This window comes from Peromyscus leucopus, chromosome 5 (genome assembly GCF_004664715.2).
Source record: "Peromyscus leucopus breed LL Stock chromosome 5, UCI_PerLeu_2.1, whole genome shotgun sequence".
Classification (NCBI taxonomy): Eukaryota; Metazoa; Chordata; class Mammalia; order Rodentia; family Cricetidae; genus Peromyscus; species Peromyscus leucopus.
Window position 1 is genome coordinate 138,627,216 of NC_051067.1, and position 20,465 is coordinate 138,647,680.

Here is a 20,465-nt window from a genome sequence, read left to right on the forward strand (position 1 = left end):
TGTTTACCAGGTGTTTGAAAGGGTCTACACTTGGCTGTATGGTGTGCTTTGATGTAGCAAGGGGAGGTCTTTTGCCTCTCCCCTTGGCCTGTTATTAAAAAAAAACCTTTTGAATAAACCTTTGAGGCTGTTGAGTATTGATGCAGGCCCTCCCAAAGCTATCCTGTGTTTCTGTCTTTCTTGTTGGCTAGGTCCCTCTTCCTACCTAGTATTTCTTGGGCCTCTCTCCTCCTCCTAAGAACCCTAGAAAAGGTGGAAAAGGTAGGAACTGGACTCCCACAGTCTCCTATAAGGTATCATAAGAACGACCTCTAGGCTACATTAAAATTATTCTCTTCTGAAACTTCTTGAGCCAGGCCCCCACAGTTGAAATTATCCTCATCCTCGTTGTCTTCCATGTTCCTACTAGTATGGCCCATTAAACAGCACTTAAAGCATTTGGTTGCTTTCCTAATCCAAAATCCCCAAATCCACACTCCTCCAATCAAAAGCATGGTCAGGCCTATCACAGCAATATCCCAGTCCCTGTTAACAACTTCTGTCTTAGTTAGGGTTTCCATAGCTATGAAGAGACACCACAACCGTGGCAACTTATAAAAGAAAGCATTTAATTGGGGCTGGCTTACATTTCAAAAGTTTAGTCTATTATCTTCCTGGTGGGCACAGGCCAACATGGTGCTGGAAAAGGAGTTAAGAGTTGTACATCTAGATCAGCAGGCAGCAGGGAGGGAGGGAGAGAGAGGGGGGAGGGGAGAGGGGAGAGGGGAGAGGGGAGAGGGGAGAGGGAGAGGGAGAGACTGGACCTGGCTTGAGGATCTGAAACCTCAAAGCCCACCCCCAGTGGTCACAACAAGGCCACACCTACTCCAACAAGGCCATTCCCTATGATCCCACAGGGTCCATTTTCACTTAAACTATCACAATCAGTAAATAAAGTTGTGCAGTACATTTATGATGGAAATCATCTAGGTCCAAGAGAAGAGAGAGCTAGGAGCATACCATTTGTGATGGCTATTCTTGGTTGTCAACTTGACTACATCTGGAATTAACCAAAACTAGGGGGCACAATTGTGAGGGATCTTTGTTAAATTTAAAGTAGGAAGATTCACTTCTAATCTGGATCTTTGAGGTAGGAAGATACACCTTTAATCTGGATCTTTTGAGCTGGGGAATCTCACCTCTAATCTGGGCCACACCTTCTGTTGGAAGCCTATAGAAGGACATGGAAGAAGGAAGATTTTGCTCTTTGCCTGCTTGCTCTCACCTTGCTGGCAAGTCTTGTCCCTCACCGGCATTACAGCCTACTTCTTTGCGACTCCAGTGCTTACTGAAGACCAGCTGAGGCATCCAGCTTTATGGACTGAGCAACTACTGGATTCTTGGACTTTTCACGGCCCGTAAATTATTCTAATGAATTCTGTAAGTTCTGTTACTTCGGAGAACCCTGACTAATACACCATTACACATCGTTTTAGCCCAATTTAGCACAACCTAGTCATTGTCCTCAACATCCTTGATTCAGACGTCTTTGGGAGCATATCACCTGGCCCTAAGTGAGCAAACTTCATTTATTGCCTTTGTTATATGATACCTCTTGGGAAACACACGTCTTTGTGGACCACTTGACACCCCATTAGTCGCCTCTGAAGCCTGAAGTCTCCTGCTTTTCTGAGCATCAAAAGCAGATGGGGTCTCAGGGCCACAGCCTCCTCCCTTCCCCAGCCTTCTCTCCCTATGGTACCACAATTCACTTTCTATCCTGCCTTATCTGTGACCAAGAACAATGAGAATAAAATGACTAAGCTCTCTTTGACCTCATGTCTCCTCTGACCTCTAAGTTGCTGGGGACTAGATGCAGCTCCTGCCTTGAAGCAGCTTCTGGAACGTTAAGCATTCAGCAAATGTGAACTGGTTTTATACAAATTATGATGTGCCAAAGCAGACAAATGCAGTGTGACTTCTTATGCATATAAACTCTCTCACCCAACAAGACCCATGAAGACTCCCAGTATTAATAGCCCCAATAACTAGCAAGTGCTTGGAAATCTGTGACCAACAAATAAATACTACTTTGCATTTGGAGGAAACAAAAGGCTAAATAGCCCAATCTGTGGGTAATTTGGGCTTGACATTTCCTTCCTGTGTTCTGGCTACAGGAAGGCAGGCCAGGCTTATTCTGGATAGCAAGTTATGATCGCAAAGCTCACCTCTCTCTCTCAGACCTCTTTCTTTTTTCCACATGGAATTTTTAACTTCCATTTCCAGCTTGTGCGGGCATTTGGTCCAAAGGTGCTAAAGGTAAGAGCCAGGCATGATTTGGAATCGAAATCAAATTCTCAGAGACCCCAGAGAGAAACACTGTTAGATCAAAGCTGGGCATTGTGTAGGCCGCCACCACCACAACAAAAATCCATTTTGCATTTTACCATTGCGAGGGAGCTGAGACAGGTTTTCAGCAAAGGGTCTTTTAAAGGTTGGTCACAGCGTCCATGTGACAAAGGCTATCACTTGCATTTACAGGCTTCTGAAGGGATAAAGTGCTTGAAGACAATATATGGCCTATACTAAGGGGTAACTGGGGTACCAGGCATGGGAGTAGGGTTATAACTTGAGTTTCATCAAGCTGAGCTGGGCAACTGCAGCCAGAAGCTGGGCTTATTTTCCCTAGCCTACCTGAGGGCTGAACTTTCCAACAGTCACAGCAAGGAACCAGCCAAGCCAGTTCTTTACATATGCATCTGAACCAGGAGCCAAGAGAGACTGCAGCCCCCCCCCCCCCCACACACACACAAAGACAATGTCTGGAGATCCACCTTGCTCTAATAGACTGACTGTGGCCTGGGTCATACTTCTGCTGTCCTGAACATAGAATAACTGGAACATAGCTGTTGTAGTGTGTTTATTCATTATCCTTCCTTCTCCATTTCCCTCCTGTAATTCCTGGTCTCTAACCTCATCTTTTCCTTTGCCCTTTTCCATTCCTCATTTCAGCTCCTGGCCTGGCCTCCTGCCTCCCACTTGCCTCTTTTTTTCCATATGACCCCCATTGTCCACTCTGTACCTACACACTTTCTTTCACCCAGATACACCAAAGTGCTGTGAATCAACCCAAACCACAAGGGAATATTTAGTCAAGAATGACCTTGAACTCCTTAGCCTGACCTTCTCATCCCCCTGCCTCCAGTTCCCATGGGCTTGGACTACAGGTATGCACGCACACCACAGCTCTAGGCATTGTTGGCCCCAGGCTTTCATGTGTACTTGGTAAGCACTCTACCAACCCAACCACACATCTCCTGTGTTGTCTGGCCCACGCCTGGCCAACTCCACTAACACGATGCACCACCCAGGCATCTGTTTAGAAAGTGGCTGCTGAGGCTTGAGAAGGGCTGGATTGTTAAGGTCCTTACAATTCAATGTGGATTTGAGGTGTTTGGAGGGCATTCCCAGTAGTCCAGACTTGTGACTCTACAGGGAACAGGCCATCATTCGGATGCCTGAGTGACAAGAGTAAGTCACAGCTTCACAGTCCTGCCGAAAGAAGTGGCCCCTCATAGAGTCATACAGGATTAGACACCTAGTCCTCAGTGATAGGAATCCTAGCCACGGCCCTGAGATCATGTATGCCCAAGTGGGACATTTAGTCACTTCCGGGTCATATGTCCTACGTAACGCTGCATGGTCATGTAAATCACACGGTGTAACCACATGATCTATGCACATGTGTGGAGTAGCCACATGGGCCTGTGTGCGCATGTGTGGGGTGGTCCTTAAAAGGCCGGCCTCATGTTCCCTGCCCTCTTCTCCCTCACGTGTCCTTTCAGCAGGCCTGAACACATTTATCCCTTTTCCTTTTCTCAATAAAACTCTTGTTAGTGGGTTCTGTCATGTTTTGTGACTTTACCTCTCAGGGTAAGAGTGCCACTAAAATCCATCACTCAGAAACAGCCAGGCTAGAGCAGGACAAGGACTGTTAAGTCATCAGAGGACCAAGACATGAACCTCTGCAGACCGCACACCCTAGCAGGGAGAGCTTGGAGCTTCCCTGAGTGAAATGCCATGCTACTCTCTTAGGCTACAGCTCTGAGCTGGAGTTAGACTGAGACCATAGCGCAGCTGGATTTGGAAGATGTAGATGAATCTTCTAGAGCAGTGATCCTCAGTCTTCCTAATGCTGCGACCCTTTAATACAGTTCCTCATGTTGTGGTGACCCCCAACCACAAAATTATTTACATTGCTACTTTCTAACTGTAATTTTGCTACTGTTATGAATCAATCCCTATGAAAGGGTCATTCAGCTCCCCCCACCAAGAGAGTCCAAACCCACAGTTTGAGAACCACTGTTCTCAAAACCTTTTCTTAATCTCTTCTCTGTGAGCCCTCCTCAGATGTCAGTATGGCCCCCACACCATTTTTTTTCTCCGTAGAACATTCCACTAATGTACTATCTCCACACTTTGAAGATAAGGAATTGTGTCTGTTTTTTTATGCTTGACACGTAGTAGCTAGTCGGGGAATATTTGTGAAATGAGGATTGAACCTATGCTGCAGAATGGAGAATTCTCTGTCTACCAGAAATAAGAAGACTGCTGCAATCTTTGCTCCTAAGGAAGCTTAGTGTGCTAATTGTTTTCAATATTAATGTTTTGTGATATATTCTGAAATGAAGTAGGATAGAAGAAATATCCACTATCACTCGACTCCTGGCCACATGGTTATAGAGCTATTTTCTAAACATCTGAGTAGTGTGTCTTCCCTCAGTCCTCATCTGTACTTAGAGCTGTCTGTTTCAAGAACACCACTCTTCTCCAAGCAGAGAAAAGCCATTGAGAAAACCAAATCCTCCTGTCCAAAACCCTTTTCAGACTGCACAGAGATCCAAGCACCAAAACACCGTTCCTCTCCATTCAGTTCCCAGGTGGTTCTCAACTAGAGATGGCCAGAATTGAGGCCAAGCCCTGAATAACAGGCTCTTCTAAGCAAAGCCTCTGCCAAGTCGCACCTGACTCCAATACCTGTGGCTCCTAGCCTTGCACCTCCAGTCAGAGTTTATACCTGCATCTCCACGGCGCTAACAGTGAAGCAGGAAACTATCGCATACCTGCCTACTGGTTGTTTCTCCCAGCACATGCCATTTCTGAGAAAAGCCTTTCTCTAAAAGGAGACCTAAATAGGGGTGTGTTCAATGAAAGGGTAAGCATGATGTGACTTTCTGGAATTGTCATGCTGGTCCAAGGCTGTACCCAAGACGCCAAATTACACTCTGAGAATGAAATCAGCAGTCATGAGGCAGCTGTTAACATAGTCTGCTCACCACTGCCGGCCAGCAGAGATCCCGAAGAGCCAAAAATCTGGCCATCAGCTGCTCTAGGGCCTAAAACCCACCAGGCACAGGCTCATTCTCAGGCCAGAAAGAGTGGTCCAGCCTAGCAAGGGCTAGCTGTTCTCTGTGGAGTTGTCAACTCAGATACCGGATCCTCACCCCTAATGTGTCTGGTTGCTAAGTGTCATTTTCTCAGTGTTTATTTAATTATAACTTTGAGTTTGGTAAAGAGTAATTGTTTTTTCCTGATACAAATACTCATTCCTTAGATGAAATTGCAGCATTTTCTTATATTAAAAAGTGATCTGCTTGAATATGAATACACTAATGAATATTATTTTAGAAGCAAGCCTGTGAAGCTAGCCTAAGTTTAAAAGCAATATATAAAAGAGACCACACAATGGGGAAAATCAGCATACACACACACACACACACACACACACACATTCATCATATATATGCATATATATTCATCATATATACATATATATTCAGCATATATACATATATTCAGCACATATACATATATATTCAGCATATATATGTGCTGATTAATTTACTAGCTTAAACTCACATTAAAAGAGGATTTGAGGGGCCAACAAGATGATTCAGTGGGTAAAGATGCTTGCCAGGCAGGCCTTACAACCCGAGTTTGACCTGTGTAGTTGTGAGAACCAACTCCTGCACGTCCTCTGACCTCTACACATGTGCCATGGCATGCACATGCACCCCACCCCGTCTCTCCTCTCCTCTCTCTCATATAATAAATATAATAAAATAAAAATAAACGGGATTGAAGTGTTGGCTGTGTGGTCATGGGTGCATTTATTTTGTATTTTGAAATGATGCTGTATGTATTCAGGTTCTCTAGAGGAACAGAACACATAGAATGAATAGATGGTCCAGTTGGTCCCACAATTGCTGTCTCCTGAAAGAAAGTTCAAGAATCCAAAGGGTGTTCGGTCCGTGAGGCTGGGTGTCTAAGCTGGTCCTCAGTATGTGTCAGAATCCTGAGGAAATGGGCTCTAAGACCACTGACGGGTGCCTCAGCAGCGGGGACATGACCTGGCCAGCGAGAATGAGAGCAGCAGGCAAAAAGCAGAAGCTGCTTTCTTCCACGTCCATTATCTAGGCTGCCAAGGGTGGATCTTCCCACCTCAGATAATCCAAGAAAAATCCATGACAGGTGTGCCAGGCTGCCTGGGTTTTTAGTTAATTCCACATGCAGTCAAGCTGACCACCAAGAATAGCCACCACAATGTAATTAATTCACATATTAAAAAGAAGTCTGTGTATCGTGTGTGGTATCTGACCCCGACATTTTGAATGGGTTTAACTCAATGCTCCCAGCACACTATGAGACAAGATACTGTCACCACCATCCCTTTTTCCTTCAGACTAAGCACAGGAAGGTCATGACGAAGCTTGGCCCCATCCAGCTAACGGGTAACAGGCTGGCTGACCACCATAACCCGCTGTGTTAAACTGTTCCTCCAGGATGCTCACATCTGCAGTGATATCGGCCCTCCTTGAAAACCACCCCTACCCTCATGGCCACTTGTCCCCAGGTCGCCTATTTTCCTGTCACCATCTTTAGCATTAGCCATTCTCTTCTACTGCCCTCTGCAGCTCCAGAGGACAACCGTAGGGGTCTCCCTTACTTTCTGTGTCTTCATCGAGAGGCAATCTGAAGACTCCCCCTCTCTCCTCCCCCTCTCCCACTCCTTGCAGTACCACCTTTCTTTGTGGCCCCTTAGAGCTAGGTCTTTGTCATGTTCTCTGTTTGATCAACCAACAGCTGTTAACAACCTCTGAGTGAATGTTTTATTTGTTTTTTTATTTCAAAGGCAATTTTGGGGTCTGGCATGGTGATGCACGCCTTTAGTCTCAGCACCCAAGAGGCAGAGGCAGGCAGATGTCTGTGAGTTTGAAGCCAGCCTGGTCTGTACAGCTCCAGGTCAACTAAGACTACAGAGTGGGACCTTGTCTCAAAATAGAAGATTTTTGTAGTGGTTGATTATATAGAAATCTGGTTCTAGAGGTGTGGTTCAGTGCATGCCTAGTATACACAATATCCTGGCTCTGTCCCCAGCACCAAAAAAATTCTAATGGTTATTTTTAAAATTGTAATTCTAATTTTATCAGGTTCCTTCCATAATTTCCCAGAATGTTTTGAGGGTGTTAAGAAAACCCTCTTCAAGCAGACTCCCCTCTTGTCAGTGATTACACTAAGAGCCTGTGTAAGTTGACTGATGCAATCCTCACGGCAACTCTCTGGGTTCAGTACTACAGTTACCATCCCCCAGATGAAAAATCAGGGATCGGAGAGCCGTGAATCACAAAACCAGGAAGCCAGCAGTTAGACTAAGGTAATCAGCCTTTAAAGTCTACCTGCTAAAGTACGATATTCCCTGATGGTGAATTCTATAAAGTCAGACACAACTTCTTAATGTGAGACTGGTATTGCATTCGATACATCCTGATTTATCCCTCCCCAACTTGAAGTGGCTACCATAGGTCTATAAATCTAACCATGTATTCTGTTCCATTATTCTGAGTCCATGCAGTTGGGATGAGAACATTGCTGTGACATCTAAAAGTAAGGCATTTCAAAAGCACTCATATAATGAGTTGCAAAATCTTTTCATAACTTTAAATGTTATCTATTCATAATAAAACTGAAATTATACCCAATTTCTCCATTGTACATAATAAGGTACAAATTGTGAACTTTCCATTAGTAAAAATATATCATCCTCCTGTCAAACTGACAAATTAGTAATCTTTTATTAGTTTTTCATAATACAAAGGGAATAGAGCTTGGCAAGCTTAGTTTTTCTTAACTTTAGTGCTTGCCGCCCCTTAGAAGAGGGAATGCATGTGAGTGTGTGTGCACTAATGTACGCATGTCACAGCAGCTGGCTTTGCCGCCGGTCATCTGTGTTTATGGCCTTGTGAGACGTTCCACTCCACACTCAGATCTCCCGTGCCTCACCTCTCTCTTTGGCCCTCAGCTCCGTGGAGTGTACAGCATGTGTTATCGTCTGTCTGCCTCTCCAAACCGTGTGCTCCATCAGGTCGGGGACTTGGGTCTTCCTTTCCATCGTTCTGGAATAGTGCCCAGCAGCTGTTAAATAAGAACGTGGAGAAAGCGTCCCTGAAGAAAGGTTTCCTGCAGGAGCCTCCTCACAAGCCCCAATCAGACCTGGGGAACAAAACAAGGACAAGGGCCTCACTTGCCCTGAGTCTGAAAGACTGACTCCAAGTGAGCATGTGGTGCCCTGGGAGCTGGATGGAGGTCAGTCTAGCCATCTGCCGGAAACCCAAGGACAAGTTAATCTTCTTGAAGGGTGTGAGGGCTGGGAGCTGTTCTCATTGGAATCCTGTTGGTGTCGTGATTTTTACATGTAATTCAGAGTTTAGTTATCATAACAATACAGCTAATCCTCACTATTCACATCTCACCTTTGTGGAGGCAACACACTTCTATGCTGATTGTATCACCGGAAAAGCGTCCACATGCTCAGGTTCTTTGGCTAGACCTTGAAGTCAGTCTGCAGCAGGACAGGAGAAATGAAAGGAAGTTTTATCCAGTTCTATGCACGTGTGTCTTCAGAGAGAAAACAAAGACCCAAAAAAGCCATTAGGTGCAAAAGCTTCAGTGATGCTTTAAATTGTGGACATGTGACAAATTAAAGAGGCTTGGGCTAGGGTCAGTGAATTGTGTGCCAGTCACCTGAAAAAAATTTAATGAAAAGTAAGAGTTATCTTTGTAGGTTCATTCTGATATCCACTCCAAGTGCCCGGTGTTAAGAATGCTCACTCTGGTACACTGAGCATCTCTTTCTCTTAGGAAATTTTATGCATGTTTTTAGGCGGAACTTCCTTCCTGTCCCAACTTTCTCAGGTGCCATAGCTCAAGCAATGTGTCATGGTAGCAGTTTGGGGTTAGCATCTTCTGAGTTCTTTCACTTACTTACTAAAGTTTATTTGTAAACCTGAAACTAGTACAGCCCTTTCCCGTTCATTAGGAGAGTGGTAAGCAGTATGGCACGTCAGAGCACTGTCCTGGCCATGTTGAGCAAGGCTCACGGCCTTTTTCCTGCAGCGTAACTGGAAACAGCTATCCTTGCATTCTCTTGAGCGCTCTGGATTTTGCACCTTTGTGCTCTTTGTTCATTTTGCCATTTAAAGCGTTCTGCAGAGGTACAGTCTGACACCCCGAAGCACAAGAGGCTTTGCTACAAGAGTCCTTAGAAAGAAAACATCAGGTCCTCAGGCCTGGTTACAGTGCTATGGGGCGTGATCTTTTGGAAAAGGAGGTCCCACACCCTTGTAAGTACCCTTCACCTATGCTCCGTGAGGAAGCCTAATACACCTATCATTTCCTCCAGTCAGGTTTGCTGCTGGGACCTTAGGAGGAGGGGTAGGCCTTCAAGACACTGACATTTCATCCTTGGTTTCCTAGGGACGCCCTTTATTATCGCCTCTTGTAGCTCACGTGAAATTTTGTCACAAGCGCCAGAAATCACAGGCTTCCTGGCCCCCTCCTGTTCCGGATAAGCTGTTTAAGTGTGATGGTTTTGATCACAGTGCAATAATGACCGTGACAATGACTCGCAGATAACTACCTTGTTTGCCACCCTTTCAAAATAAGAAAAAGAGGTGGCTCAGAGTTTAAAAACACCGGCTGCTCTTCCAGAGGCCCTGAGGTTCAACTCCCAGCAACCACATGGTGGCTCACAGCCATCTGTAATGAGATCTGGTTCCCTCTTCTGGTGTGCAAGCATTCATGTGGGCAGAACTCTGTATACATAATAAATAAATAAATAATAAATCTTTAAAAAAATCAGAGGCTCTTTGCTCTTAAATGATTTGGTTTGTCTATGAATTTAGCTGAAGGATGGCAACATTCCACTCCCCCCGCCAAAAAAAAAAAAACCTCTAAGAAAACATGAAACACTACACAACTTTAAAGACACCAGCCCCTTGCACGTAAAAACTGACAAATACCAAGGGGACATAAAAAGAAAAACTCAGCCGGGCGGTGGTGGCGCAGGCCTTTAATCCCAGCACTCGGGAGGCAGAGCCAGGCGGATCTCTGTGAGTTCGAGGCCAGCCTGGGCTACCAAGTGAGTTCCAGGAAAGGAGCAAAGCTACACAGAGAAACCCTGTCTCGAAAAACCAAAAACAAAACAAAAAAAAAAAAAACCTCCCAACGTTTTCAAATGAGTCTATGCTTCCCCACCCTCTGAAATTCTAGGTTCTTTTAACCGCCTTTAAGCAGGCCGCAGCACTGCCAATAAAACAATTAAAATAGTCAGGAAATAAAAGGGGGAAGCGGGGGCTTTATTGTAATCTAAAGGAGAGCACAGCCAGAGACATCCTGAAGCTGAGCGGACGTGGCCTGCAAACCGAACCCGGCCTGTGGGGAGAGCGGGAGGGGAGAGGCGGAGGGGAAAAGAGAAGCCTGGGGCCCGCCGGTCTCAGCCGGTCCCGGGCCGATCGATCGATCGGGGAGCAGTGCGAGGAGCCGGGACTGGGGGGCAGGACCAGGGCCTCCCAGGCCGCTCTGATGGCCAAGGGCACCCCGTTAGCCATTGGCCCCGGGTTTGTTCCAACCTCGAACCTTCTAACGCCACTGTAGAGCGCCGCTGTCAACGGCGGCAGCATCCACGCAGCTCATTTGCTCACACTCACGCCTGCTTGGTGCAAAGACCCAGGTCTGGGTGGATTTGTTGTTTTTAATCTCTAACAACTGAAGTGGACACAGTATCATAGAAAACGGCGACAAGCACTTAACGTCTTACTAACTCACTAGACTTTCCACGAATGGCCCACTGGGGGGGAAATATTTTTATGGAAACTTAATTAAGAACTTCACTTTTTTTAAAAAAGACAATTTTAGTATTCTTGGTGAGTGTCCCTGCATTGTGTGTTTGGAGGGGGAGTGATGGAGGGGTTCCGTCTCCACATCAAGGCAGGGGCCGGGGCTTTGTGCACACGGCTCTGCAGAAATGCAAGCTCCACTGTTGCTCTTTGGGGCTCGCGTGATCCCGGGTCCTGGGTTTCATTCAGACGAGTTTGGGTCTAAAAGGCGAGGTGACAAAAACCTCGAGCCAGGCAGGAGTCGAACCTACAATCTTCTGATCCGTAGTCAGACGCGTTATCCATTGCGCCACTGGCCCGTCGATGAGAGGGGCCGTGGGGGCTTTCGGGATGACAGCATGAGAGAGCCCTCACCAGTCACCTGGGTGCCACAGGCAGGCCACGTGACCGACGAGAACCCGAGCCCAGGCCTCCTGAAGATTGGCAGCTCTGGGGGGCCAGTGAGGCGGAGCTGAGGCTGTGCGCGTGCGTAAAGCGACGTGCGGCCGGGAAAGTTGCGCGGCCTGGGAAGTGCGCATGCTCAGTTCCGTTTGTTCTTGCCGAACTCCCCACAGACCTGTTTAGGGTCAAGGGGCGAGAAGTGCTCTTGTGTCCCTTCGATAGCTCAGCTGGTAGAGCGGAGGACTGTAGTTCACTCCCCGGCAGGAGACATCCTTAGGTCGCTGGTTCGATTCCGGCTCGAAGGAGGCCGTAACGTTTTCCCCAGGGTTCCTATGATTTCCTGGTCCTTGTCAACCATTAACTTCCCCATCCCTCTTGTTAGCTCTAGGACTTTCGCCCCAGATCGGGGCCCGACCCCGTCCGCGCTTGCGCTACTTTTGCGAGCGTGCTCACACAGATTCCAGAGTGCGGCCGCCCGCCGCCCCGCCGCCCGCCGCCCAGGGTCGCTTCCGTGGCCGCACAGGTCTGCGAGCTCCCAGCTCCAGGCCCCCGGACGACTCTCGATCAGCCCCCCGTATCCGCCGCGAGCGCCGCGCGGGGCCGTGACGCGGCGTTATGGAGCCAATCCGCCGGGCGGCTCTCCGCTCCCTTCGATAGCTCAGCTGGTAGAGCGGAGGACTGTAGGCGTACGTTCGCGGTCATCCTTAGGTCGCTGGTTCGATTCCGGCTCGAAGGAAGGAGCTCACTTTTTGGTTTTTCAGCAGTGAGGCATGTTCAAGCTTTAATTTCTGTCCAGCAGTGCTCCCGACCGCCTCTAGAGGAACAGATAAAGCGTCGTGAGCAGCGGTGGGGGATTAGCTCAAATGGTAGAGCGCTCGCTTAGCATGCGAGAGGTAGCGGGATCGATGCCCGCATCCTCCAGCTCTTTTCTTCCTTGCCCCTGCAATTCGGCAGCTCTCCCTTTCCTTTTGGCATCGACCTCAAAGACTGTCGACCAAACTTAGCGAGGGGGCATTCGACGTCACTCTTTGTCTCAAGTCCCAGTCTCCCCGGCGTGAACCTAAGGCTAAGCTGCCCCTCGTTTGCTGGCCTCGCTATGAGGATGCAGCAGGACCTGGACCCGGATCCGTGTAAACCGCGGCTGTGCGGCGCCAAGGAGGCCAAGGCTGGTGCCCAGGGGCGCAGGGGCCGCTAGCCTCGAAGAGGGAAAGGTGAAAATTAAAATACATATATAAATATTTAAAAGTTCGATTCAGGCTCCCCTTGTCAAAAGACACACACACACACACACACAAGCACACGCACACGCACGCACCATACTCTGAAACCAACATTTGGATAGTGACATAACACCCAAAAGCCAATTTGGTGATCGGTTATCCCTGTCCTATTTTCTAGAATAGACTCTCAACAGAGTTACTAATGTAGTTCTTACAGCACGGAGCACTGCTCTTTCAGCCAATGGCAGAATTACTACCCTTTTGAGGCTCACAATAAATCATGATTCATTTGTACACGGTAGAGTCCTGGGCCACTTGTGTGCTTCTGTTTCCAGAGCATTCAGCCTGCTGTGATCTGCTGCCTTCCACTTTCTAGCTTGCCATTTTCGATCTCACTTTGTTATTTTCAATAAAAATTTTAATTGAATCTTTGACTCACTTAAATATATCTCCCTACATATAAATTATGCGTTTTTTATTTGTAGTGTCTTGAGACAAAGCTTTAGTAGCCCAGGCTGGCCTTGAATGGCCTCTGCCTCCGAGTGCTGTGATTAAAGGCCTGTAGCACCACATCCAGCAGGCCTGTATCTCTGGTCGTCTGCCTCGGCTTCCCCAGTACCGGGATTACTGGTGTTCACCGCAATGCTCTGCCAATTAATTATTATTTGTGAACGGTAACAATTACCCTTCTGACTGTATGTGATGAAGAGAAAGAAGTGAACAAGTCAGGGACTGGGAAGGACAGCATGTGGGTCAGAATCCAGTCACATCCTGAGGTCAGCGGCCCAGATGGGAAATCACAGAGTTCACAGATGTAAATCGGGAGGCAGCGTCCCATAGCGGTTAGTCATGTGGACAGTGAGAGCCGATGGCCTGTCCTGCTCTGTAGGACCTTGGACAGGTTGCTCAGCATCTTGGTTATTTCCGTTTCATCTTTTGTAAAACATGATGGTTATAACAGCACTTCCTTTCAATTAAGATAGAACTTGGAATCTCTTATACAGAGCCTGGTGCACGGTAAACACACTGCTGTTATTAGCAGGAAAGCGGAGATTAGGGGAGGGGAGAAAAAGAGAAGACTGAGGAAGAGCGGAGGGGGAATGAGAGGCATGAACAGGGCCTGGCATTTTGCTGGCATGCTGCAGAAACTGAGACCGATTTCCACCCCTAGAGACCTGGTAAACATCCCCCACCCACAGCAAGGCCCAGAGGATTTACAGGTTTGTATGTGTGCTGCATGAATACAGTGCAGCATGGGGGTGTTTGGCTCTCCCGAGCAAGAGAGGTAGAACAAGACTGAACACACAGAATGATGGCCAAACGCATCACGGTATGGCCGTAGCATGCCATCTGTGTAACTACTGGCACTGCTACTAAGAACTTGTAAGAACACAGAGGCAGGCGTGGGTGGTTATGGTGGTCCTAAGGAGGTCCTGGAGCCCAGGTGAAGGCTTCAGTAGATTTATTTCTAGCACAGAAACTGTGCCAAGTGATGTTCAGAAGAAAGCACAATGTGTAGTTTTTACACCTTTCCTCAGAGATCCTTAGGATGACGTGAAATTTATAAAGAACAGTTGTGAAGCTGGACCAGCTCTCAAGATGAAAGACAGCTTCCAACGAGAGGTCTACAATCAACCTAACGAAAGAAATGCCACGGCATACCAGCACTGTTCAAGTGAGTCACTTCCCAGTGATTTTCACCTCTGTGAAACGGTATTTCTCATTACAAATGTAAAACCGTGTGTTCAAACTTCGTATTGCCAGGTAGCAAGAAAACCTGCGAAAGGCCTGCAGGTAAAGCAGCCCAGCAAGTGTGCCCTAGATGCCCAGAGTCAGGCCCTGGAGCAGGCTGGGGCAGGAATCGATGGCAGGAAACAGAGCGAGGGGCTGTATTTTATTTTCCAGTAACTTTTAAGGTTGTTATGTGATGGCAAATTCTTCAGACAAATAATGATTAGGGGTGCTGCTTCTGTTGTTGCTGGGGACGGCGGGGTGGTGGTGGTGGTGGTGGTGGTGGTGGTGGTGGTGGTGGTGGTGGTGGTGGTGGTTGTGGGGTCCTGGCCTTCAATAGGATGTGTAGAATATGGCCTTGGGCTCCATGCTCAAGGAAAACAGGCCTTCACAAATCAGACCTGGCTTTTTAGGAAGTGCTTTTTAAAACGGTATCTTCAGCTGTAGGAAACCAAAGGAAAGCCATTATATCTGGGAGAACTGATCTATGGAGGCTTGTAGGGAGCAGATGAAGTCCCAACTGACTATATATTGTTAACATGGAGTCCATGTCAAGGACCCCAGGGCCTCAGACCCATGGGAGTGATGAAGCCTTCCCCAGGTGAGGCTCAGAGGGGTGGCAGAGCCTTCCTCTGGTCCAAGGGCTAGTGAGGAAGGACTGGCCTTTAGCTAAAAACCAGTGTGTGCAGAAACCACCAACCACAAGCTTCTTCCTCCTGGATGTTTGCAGCAATCCTGAGACTGCTCCCCTCCAGGGACCTCCCACTGAAGGTAGTCAGCCCCTCCCCTTTAGGGTGTTCACAATAAACTTTTGATGGTATAGTAGGTGCCCCCCCCACAGCTTTATGTTCTGTCTGTTGTTTCTTCAACCCTGTGTCCCCTGAGTCATGTTTCCAGAACCAAGTTGTACAGACCACAGCACAGCCTGGTACTTGGGACAAAACCAGTTCATCTAAATTTCAAAGAACATATAGCCCTCTTTATGGAATATGTACTTTCCTTACAATCGTCATGGGAAGGAGGAGGGGGTAGATGGATAGATAGAGTGGATGGATGTGTATTGCAGAAAGCTAACATTTTTGCTCTCTTAATTAAAGAGCATTTAGTTTGTAGCCCAGGAGTTGGCTCAAGCACCCACATAAAAACACTTGTAACCCTAGTGCTGGAAGACGAAAATGGGAGAATCCTGGGGGGTCACTGGCCAGCCAGCCTAGCCAATTGTCCTGTCTTAAAATTATGAGGAACATGATAGAATAAGACAGCTAATGTCAATGTCTGGCCCTCATACACACATACATGCAGAGCTAGCACATTTGTGCATACACACACTTACACACACACACACCAAGAGCACTTACTTGACACAAGATTAATTATTCGATGCTTTGTTTGGGCCTGGGCTTAAAATAATTTAGGGGACATTGATTAAATAGAGGCCTGTGTGGGCCTTAGCTTCTAACTGTTATGCATGTGTGTTTATGTGGGAATGAGAGCGGGTAAAAGTCACGAAAGTAGGAAAGAGCCCACAAGAGGAGAAAACAGAGACCTGGGGATGGATGGGAAGGAGGTAATAAAACACATTGACATGAAAGTGGAGAGAGGAATGCCTGGGGAGGAGAGGGCATGGGGAGATAAAGGAGTTGGGAGGACCAACCAAAACAAAGCATGTATGAAGAGGTCCTGGGCAAGCCTGGTAGTTTGTGCACTAATTTAAAGAATAAGGCGGCTCCCCTACACCAAGGCCAGAAGATAAGACCATTGTGAATACTTTGATCATGCCAGCGCTTCGGCCTGGGGCCTCACACAGGGTTCTAGATTCCTCTTACGATCTTGTCACTCACTGCCACTAAGGAGACAAACATCAGGTCACCCAACTTGTGCCTCCTGATGCTTCAACATTTGCTGTGTTACTGGGAGGAGATGCTGAGCAGGAGAGCTGTTTCCAACCCTCTCTGTTACAAGTTCAATTCCATCTTTATTAACGACACAACTCACAACGCTCCCACATGACCACCTGACACGGAATTCACCACGTGAAATATACCCTAAAACATCCAGGCATGAAATATATTGGTGGATAAAATGGCTTCATGTCACACAACTTTGAGTTTATTTAATATATAGGCAAAACATTAAATTCCAGACTAGTGCTAGGCACATCCTCGGTGCTCAGTAGAAAGATAGAGACAGCATCTTCAACATCATAGAAAATCCTGATGCTGAGTGCCATTCCAGGGCCTGAGAGCAGCACAGTGGAGCAGGTGAGAGGTCCCGGGATCCGTAATACACAATGCTCGACTGCATAGCGTAGCACAGGACAGCCTCTTTCAGCCACAGCTGGCCACACAGTGACAAGAACAGCTATTGTGGGGTGCTACTATACAGAGTGACTGGGACTCAGAGTGCGGTTACTTGTGCTGAAACAGAAGTAAGAGGAATTTTAAAGCCTCCCTTCCCCAGTCCTGAAGATCATATGGAGGCTTTAGTGAATGATGAGGAATTTAGCGCTGGTCCCAACTTCTCTACATTCTCAGAATTTCTTGAGCAATGAGCATGTCTTTGATAATTTATGCTAATCAGATGACTCAGGAAGGGATGGAGAGAGCAGCCCTGTGATTAGAATGTTGGAGTTCTGAAGTGTGTAATATCAGTCAGGCTTCTGTAGCATGGAGAGCTACAGATATTCAGTCACGTGACCAACAATCAATTCCAGCACGCCTATGTAATAGATCTGTACTCAGAAGCATGGATGAGCATCCCTAGATAAGGTTTCTCTGCGTGTATGGTCTTGCATCTATATGCCAGGAGGGTGGTGAATCACATAATATATATATCTTATATCAGTTACTTTTACTGTGACTGAATTCCCGACAAAGGCTCACTGTTTTAAAGATCCCATTTGACATGGAGGGTAGACACAACAACAGCTTCTGGATGGCACGAGTGTGCAGCTGGGACTCCTTGTCTCTTCACATCTTGGCAAAAGAGGAAACAGAGAGCAAACAGGAAGTAAGCAGGCCTGGAGCTGGGCCTGCCACCTGTGATTCCCCTACTTCCTCCAGTGAGTCTCCATCTCCTAGACTTCAAGATTTCACAACTTTCCAAAGACGCACCACCAGCCAGGAGCCGAGTGCTCAAATGTGCCTGGGGGCAGGAGGGGGGATTTTATATTCAAACTGCATGAAGCCAGAACTTAACTGCAATGCTTTTCTGAATTATGCATCACTAGCAATTTGTCAAACTGAAGATATAGTAAGAATCCCTGAGTAAACAGCCAGTAGATCAGATGTTCAGAGGATCTCAAAACCCATTTTTCTGGTAGAGTCCCAAGTAAGGACAGTTAGTTATGTGGAGCCCTGTGCCTTTAATTTGTAAAGCGTGTCTCAGCTTCAGGTGGCTATAATTGGTGTCAGAATTGCCTTGCCCTGCTTCTTGAAGCCTGCTTCCATTTGCCCTGGAGAATATCATAAACCTTTCTGTAGTCTTCTCCTAATGCCAAATACACTTTGAGGTGCTCACCCAGGGTTTTGAGAACTCATTCTCCCAGCTCACTTCAGGAAAGGGGTTTCAGTTTCTCTGGGTTCCTAAACATAGGACTCCACTAGCTTGATGGACTCAGGAACGAAGAACAGTGATAGCTTCTACCACCACGTTTTCCTGTGTAACTGTTCCTAGGGATTTCATGCTCTGTCTAATGTGTGTGGTGAGATGGAAGGCAGAGAGGAGGAGGTTGTGACCACCATACACACAGTCCAGAAGTCCTCCAGGCCACTATTTACGAAAGCTGTAATTACAGAATACTCCCAGTCTCCCGGACTTTGAAGAATTTAGGAGTAGGCTAAATGCTTCAGCTTCTCTCTAGACCACACCCCTGTGTTCCACCCCCGACACACAGATCAGCCGCATAGATTGCTGATCTTTGAAAGAAGGCAGGACAAAGAGACAGAAAAAAAGAGGATGAGGGCAAAGTGAAGATCAGTCAACCCTTGGTTGAATTCCTATGTAATTCTAGCTGGTTTCCATGTGGTCTACAGGAGGGAAAGTTCTAGAAAAAAAGTGAAAGGTGGAGAGCCCCACGAAGCAGAGGGTAGAAAGGGAGAAGGCTGGGAATCAGCTTACACCAAAAAATGGAAGCAGGGTTTTCAAACATCAAAAGTAATACTGTTTCTGAGGTACTTTCCCCTTACAAACACTGCTAAGTTATTTATGAACCCTAGTCAGTGGTAGATGACAGACCCTAAATCCAGCCGGGTAAGGGTAATCTCCCAAGAGTACAAGATGAGGCAGACCAAGAACCCAGAGAGAGTCTGCCTGCTGCCGCACAGTAGCATCCCGGGCAGCATCACTGGTGCTCATGCCAGACATCGGAGCCATCCCCGTGGAATCTACGTTCATAACCCCAGAGTCCATTTCCTACCGCCTTTCCCAGTGCTACGGTCCGTGCCAGGGCTCCCTGACCTCTCACCTGGACTATTGGCAACAGTTTCCAATCTTGCCTTTAGCCAGATCAATTGCACTACCACCTGTCCCCATCACAGCAGGGAGGTTTGACCCACCAACACACATGTGAGCTCATGGAAACATTCTGGTGAGAAACTTTAGTGACTTCCTGGGGCCTGATTTAGTAAGTATTTAAAAAACGACCTTTTAGTATAGTGTTCATGGGATGGCAATGCATCAGTAGAGTGCTCTTCACTCCAGGCCAAACCACCAAGTGCTCTCAGGGTCCCTGTATACCTGTGGCTCCATGTCTCTGGAAATAGGTCTTTCCTGAATGAATCCATTCAAAAGCTACTCAACCCATGAAGCCTCTCTCATTCCTACCTGTGAGAGTCTGTGGAGTCCAGCTCTGACCTCCTCTGACCTATCGAAGGGCTCTTAGGTGGAGGAGAGAGGGATAAGAAATCATCAGATAGAAAGAGAGACCTAGATGGTGAGGAGAAAGACAGAGACACAGGATAGCTTTGGGAGGGCCTGGGTCAACACCCAAGAGCCTCAAAGTTTATTCAAAAGGGCTTTTTATAACATGCCTAGGGGAGAGGCAAAACACCTCCCCCTTGCAAGATCAAAGCACACCGTACAGCCAAGTGTAGACCCTTCTAAATACCCGGTAACCACACCCGTGGCCAAATCATCTCCTAACCTGCTGGGTAAAGCAAGCTCAGATTCTCTGACCTTGAGTACTTGGGCTCCCACACCTACCACTCGTTAGCTCTTTCTCACTGTGGCTCTTACATGCGGATGTGTTATCTCCATTATACTGAGCTCCTTGGGGGCAGTTACCTGATCTTTTACTAGTCTTTGGATTCCCAGAGCTTTGTACAACAGGAACATATGGTAAGTTTTCAGTGGATTGTTTTCAGAAGGAATGGATTGTTTCCACCGAAGGTTCTGCCTCCTCAATGTGCGCTCATGTATTGCATAATAACGTTTCAGTCAATGGTGGAGCAGTGGTGTATACACTCTTATATCACTTGGTGATGTCTCTGTGGTCATAATGCCATACGTAGTCCATTATGGACATGATTGTAGTGATGCTGCTGGAGGGTCTAGACCAAGGTCATGTACTTAATTTTCAATTAAAGGTTTCAAGATAAACACAGAAGAGGCTTACATAATGAAGATGTGAACAAAAAAAGTTTACAGCTGTGTTTAATAAATGGTTATCACGCAAAAGGACAAAGTTAAAAGTTTACAAGGTTTAAAGTTATAGTAACAGAACTGGAGAGATGGATCAGCAGTTAAGAGCACTGGCTGTTCTTCCAGAGGATCCAGGTTTGATTGCCAGCATCCACAGGGTAGCAAACAATTGTCTTAATCCCAGTTCCAGGGGATCTGACACCTTCTTCTGGCCTCCGAGGGTATCATATGCATAGATACACAAACATACGTGTAAGCAAAAAAATGCCCATACACATAA

General features: G+C 46.9%; 4 non-coding genes across 4 annotated transcripts; 3 read left to right on the forward strand and 1 right to left on the reverse strand.

Annotated features, from left to right (window-relative positions):
- Nucleotides 1-11,439: 11,439 nt before the first annotated feature.
- On the reverse strand, nucleotides 11,440-11,512 carry Trnar-acg. The gene has a single exon. It is a non-coding gene; the product is annotated as a tRNA-Arg (tRNA).
- Nucleotides 11,513-11,806: 294 nt separating this feature from the next.
- Nucleotides 11,807-11,899, forward strand: Trnay-gua. The gene is made up of 2 exons: nucleotides 11,807-11,843; nucleotides 11,864-11,899. It is a non-coding gene; the product is annotated as a tRNA-Tyr (tRNA).
- A 342-nt stretch (nucleotides 11,900-12,241) lies between these two features.
- Nucleotides 12,242-12,330, forward strand: Trnay-gua. Its single transcript is given in 2 exon segments — nucleotides 12,242-12,278; nucleotides 12,295-12,330. It is a non-coding gene; the product is annotated as a tRNA-Tyr (tRNA).
- A 112-nt stretch (nucleotides 12,331-12,442) lies between these two features.
- Trnaa-agc lies at nucleotides 12,443-12,515 on the forward strand. Its single transcript has one exon. It is a non-coding gene; the product is annotated as a tRNA-Ala (tRNA).
- Nucleotides 12,516-20,465: the final 7,950 nt, after the last annotated feature.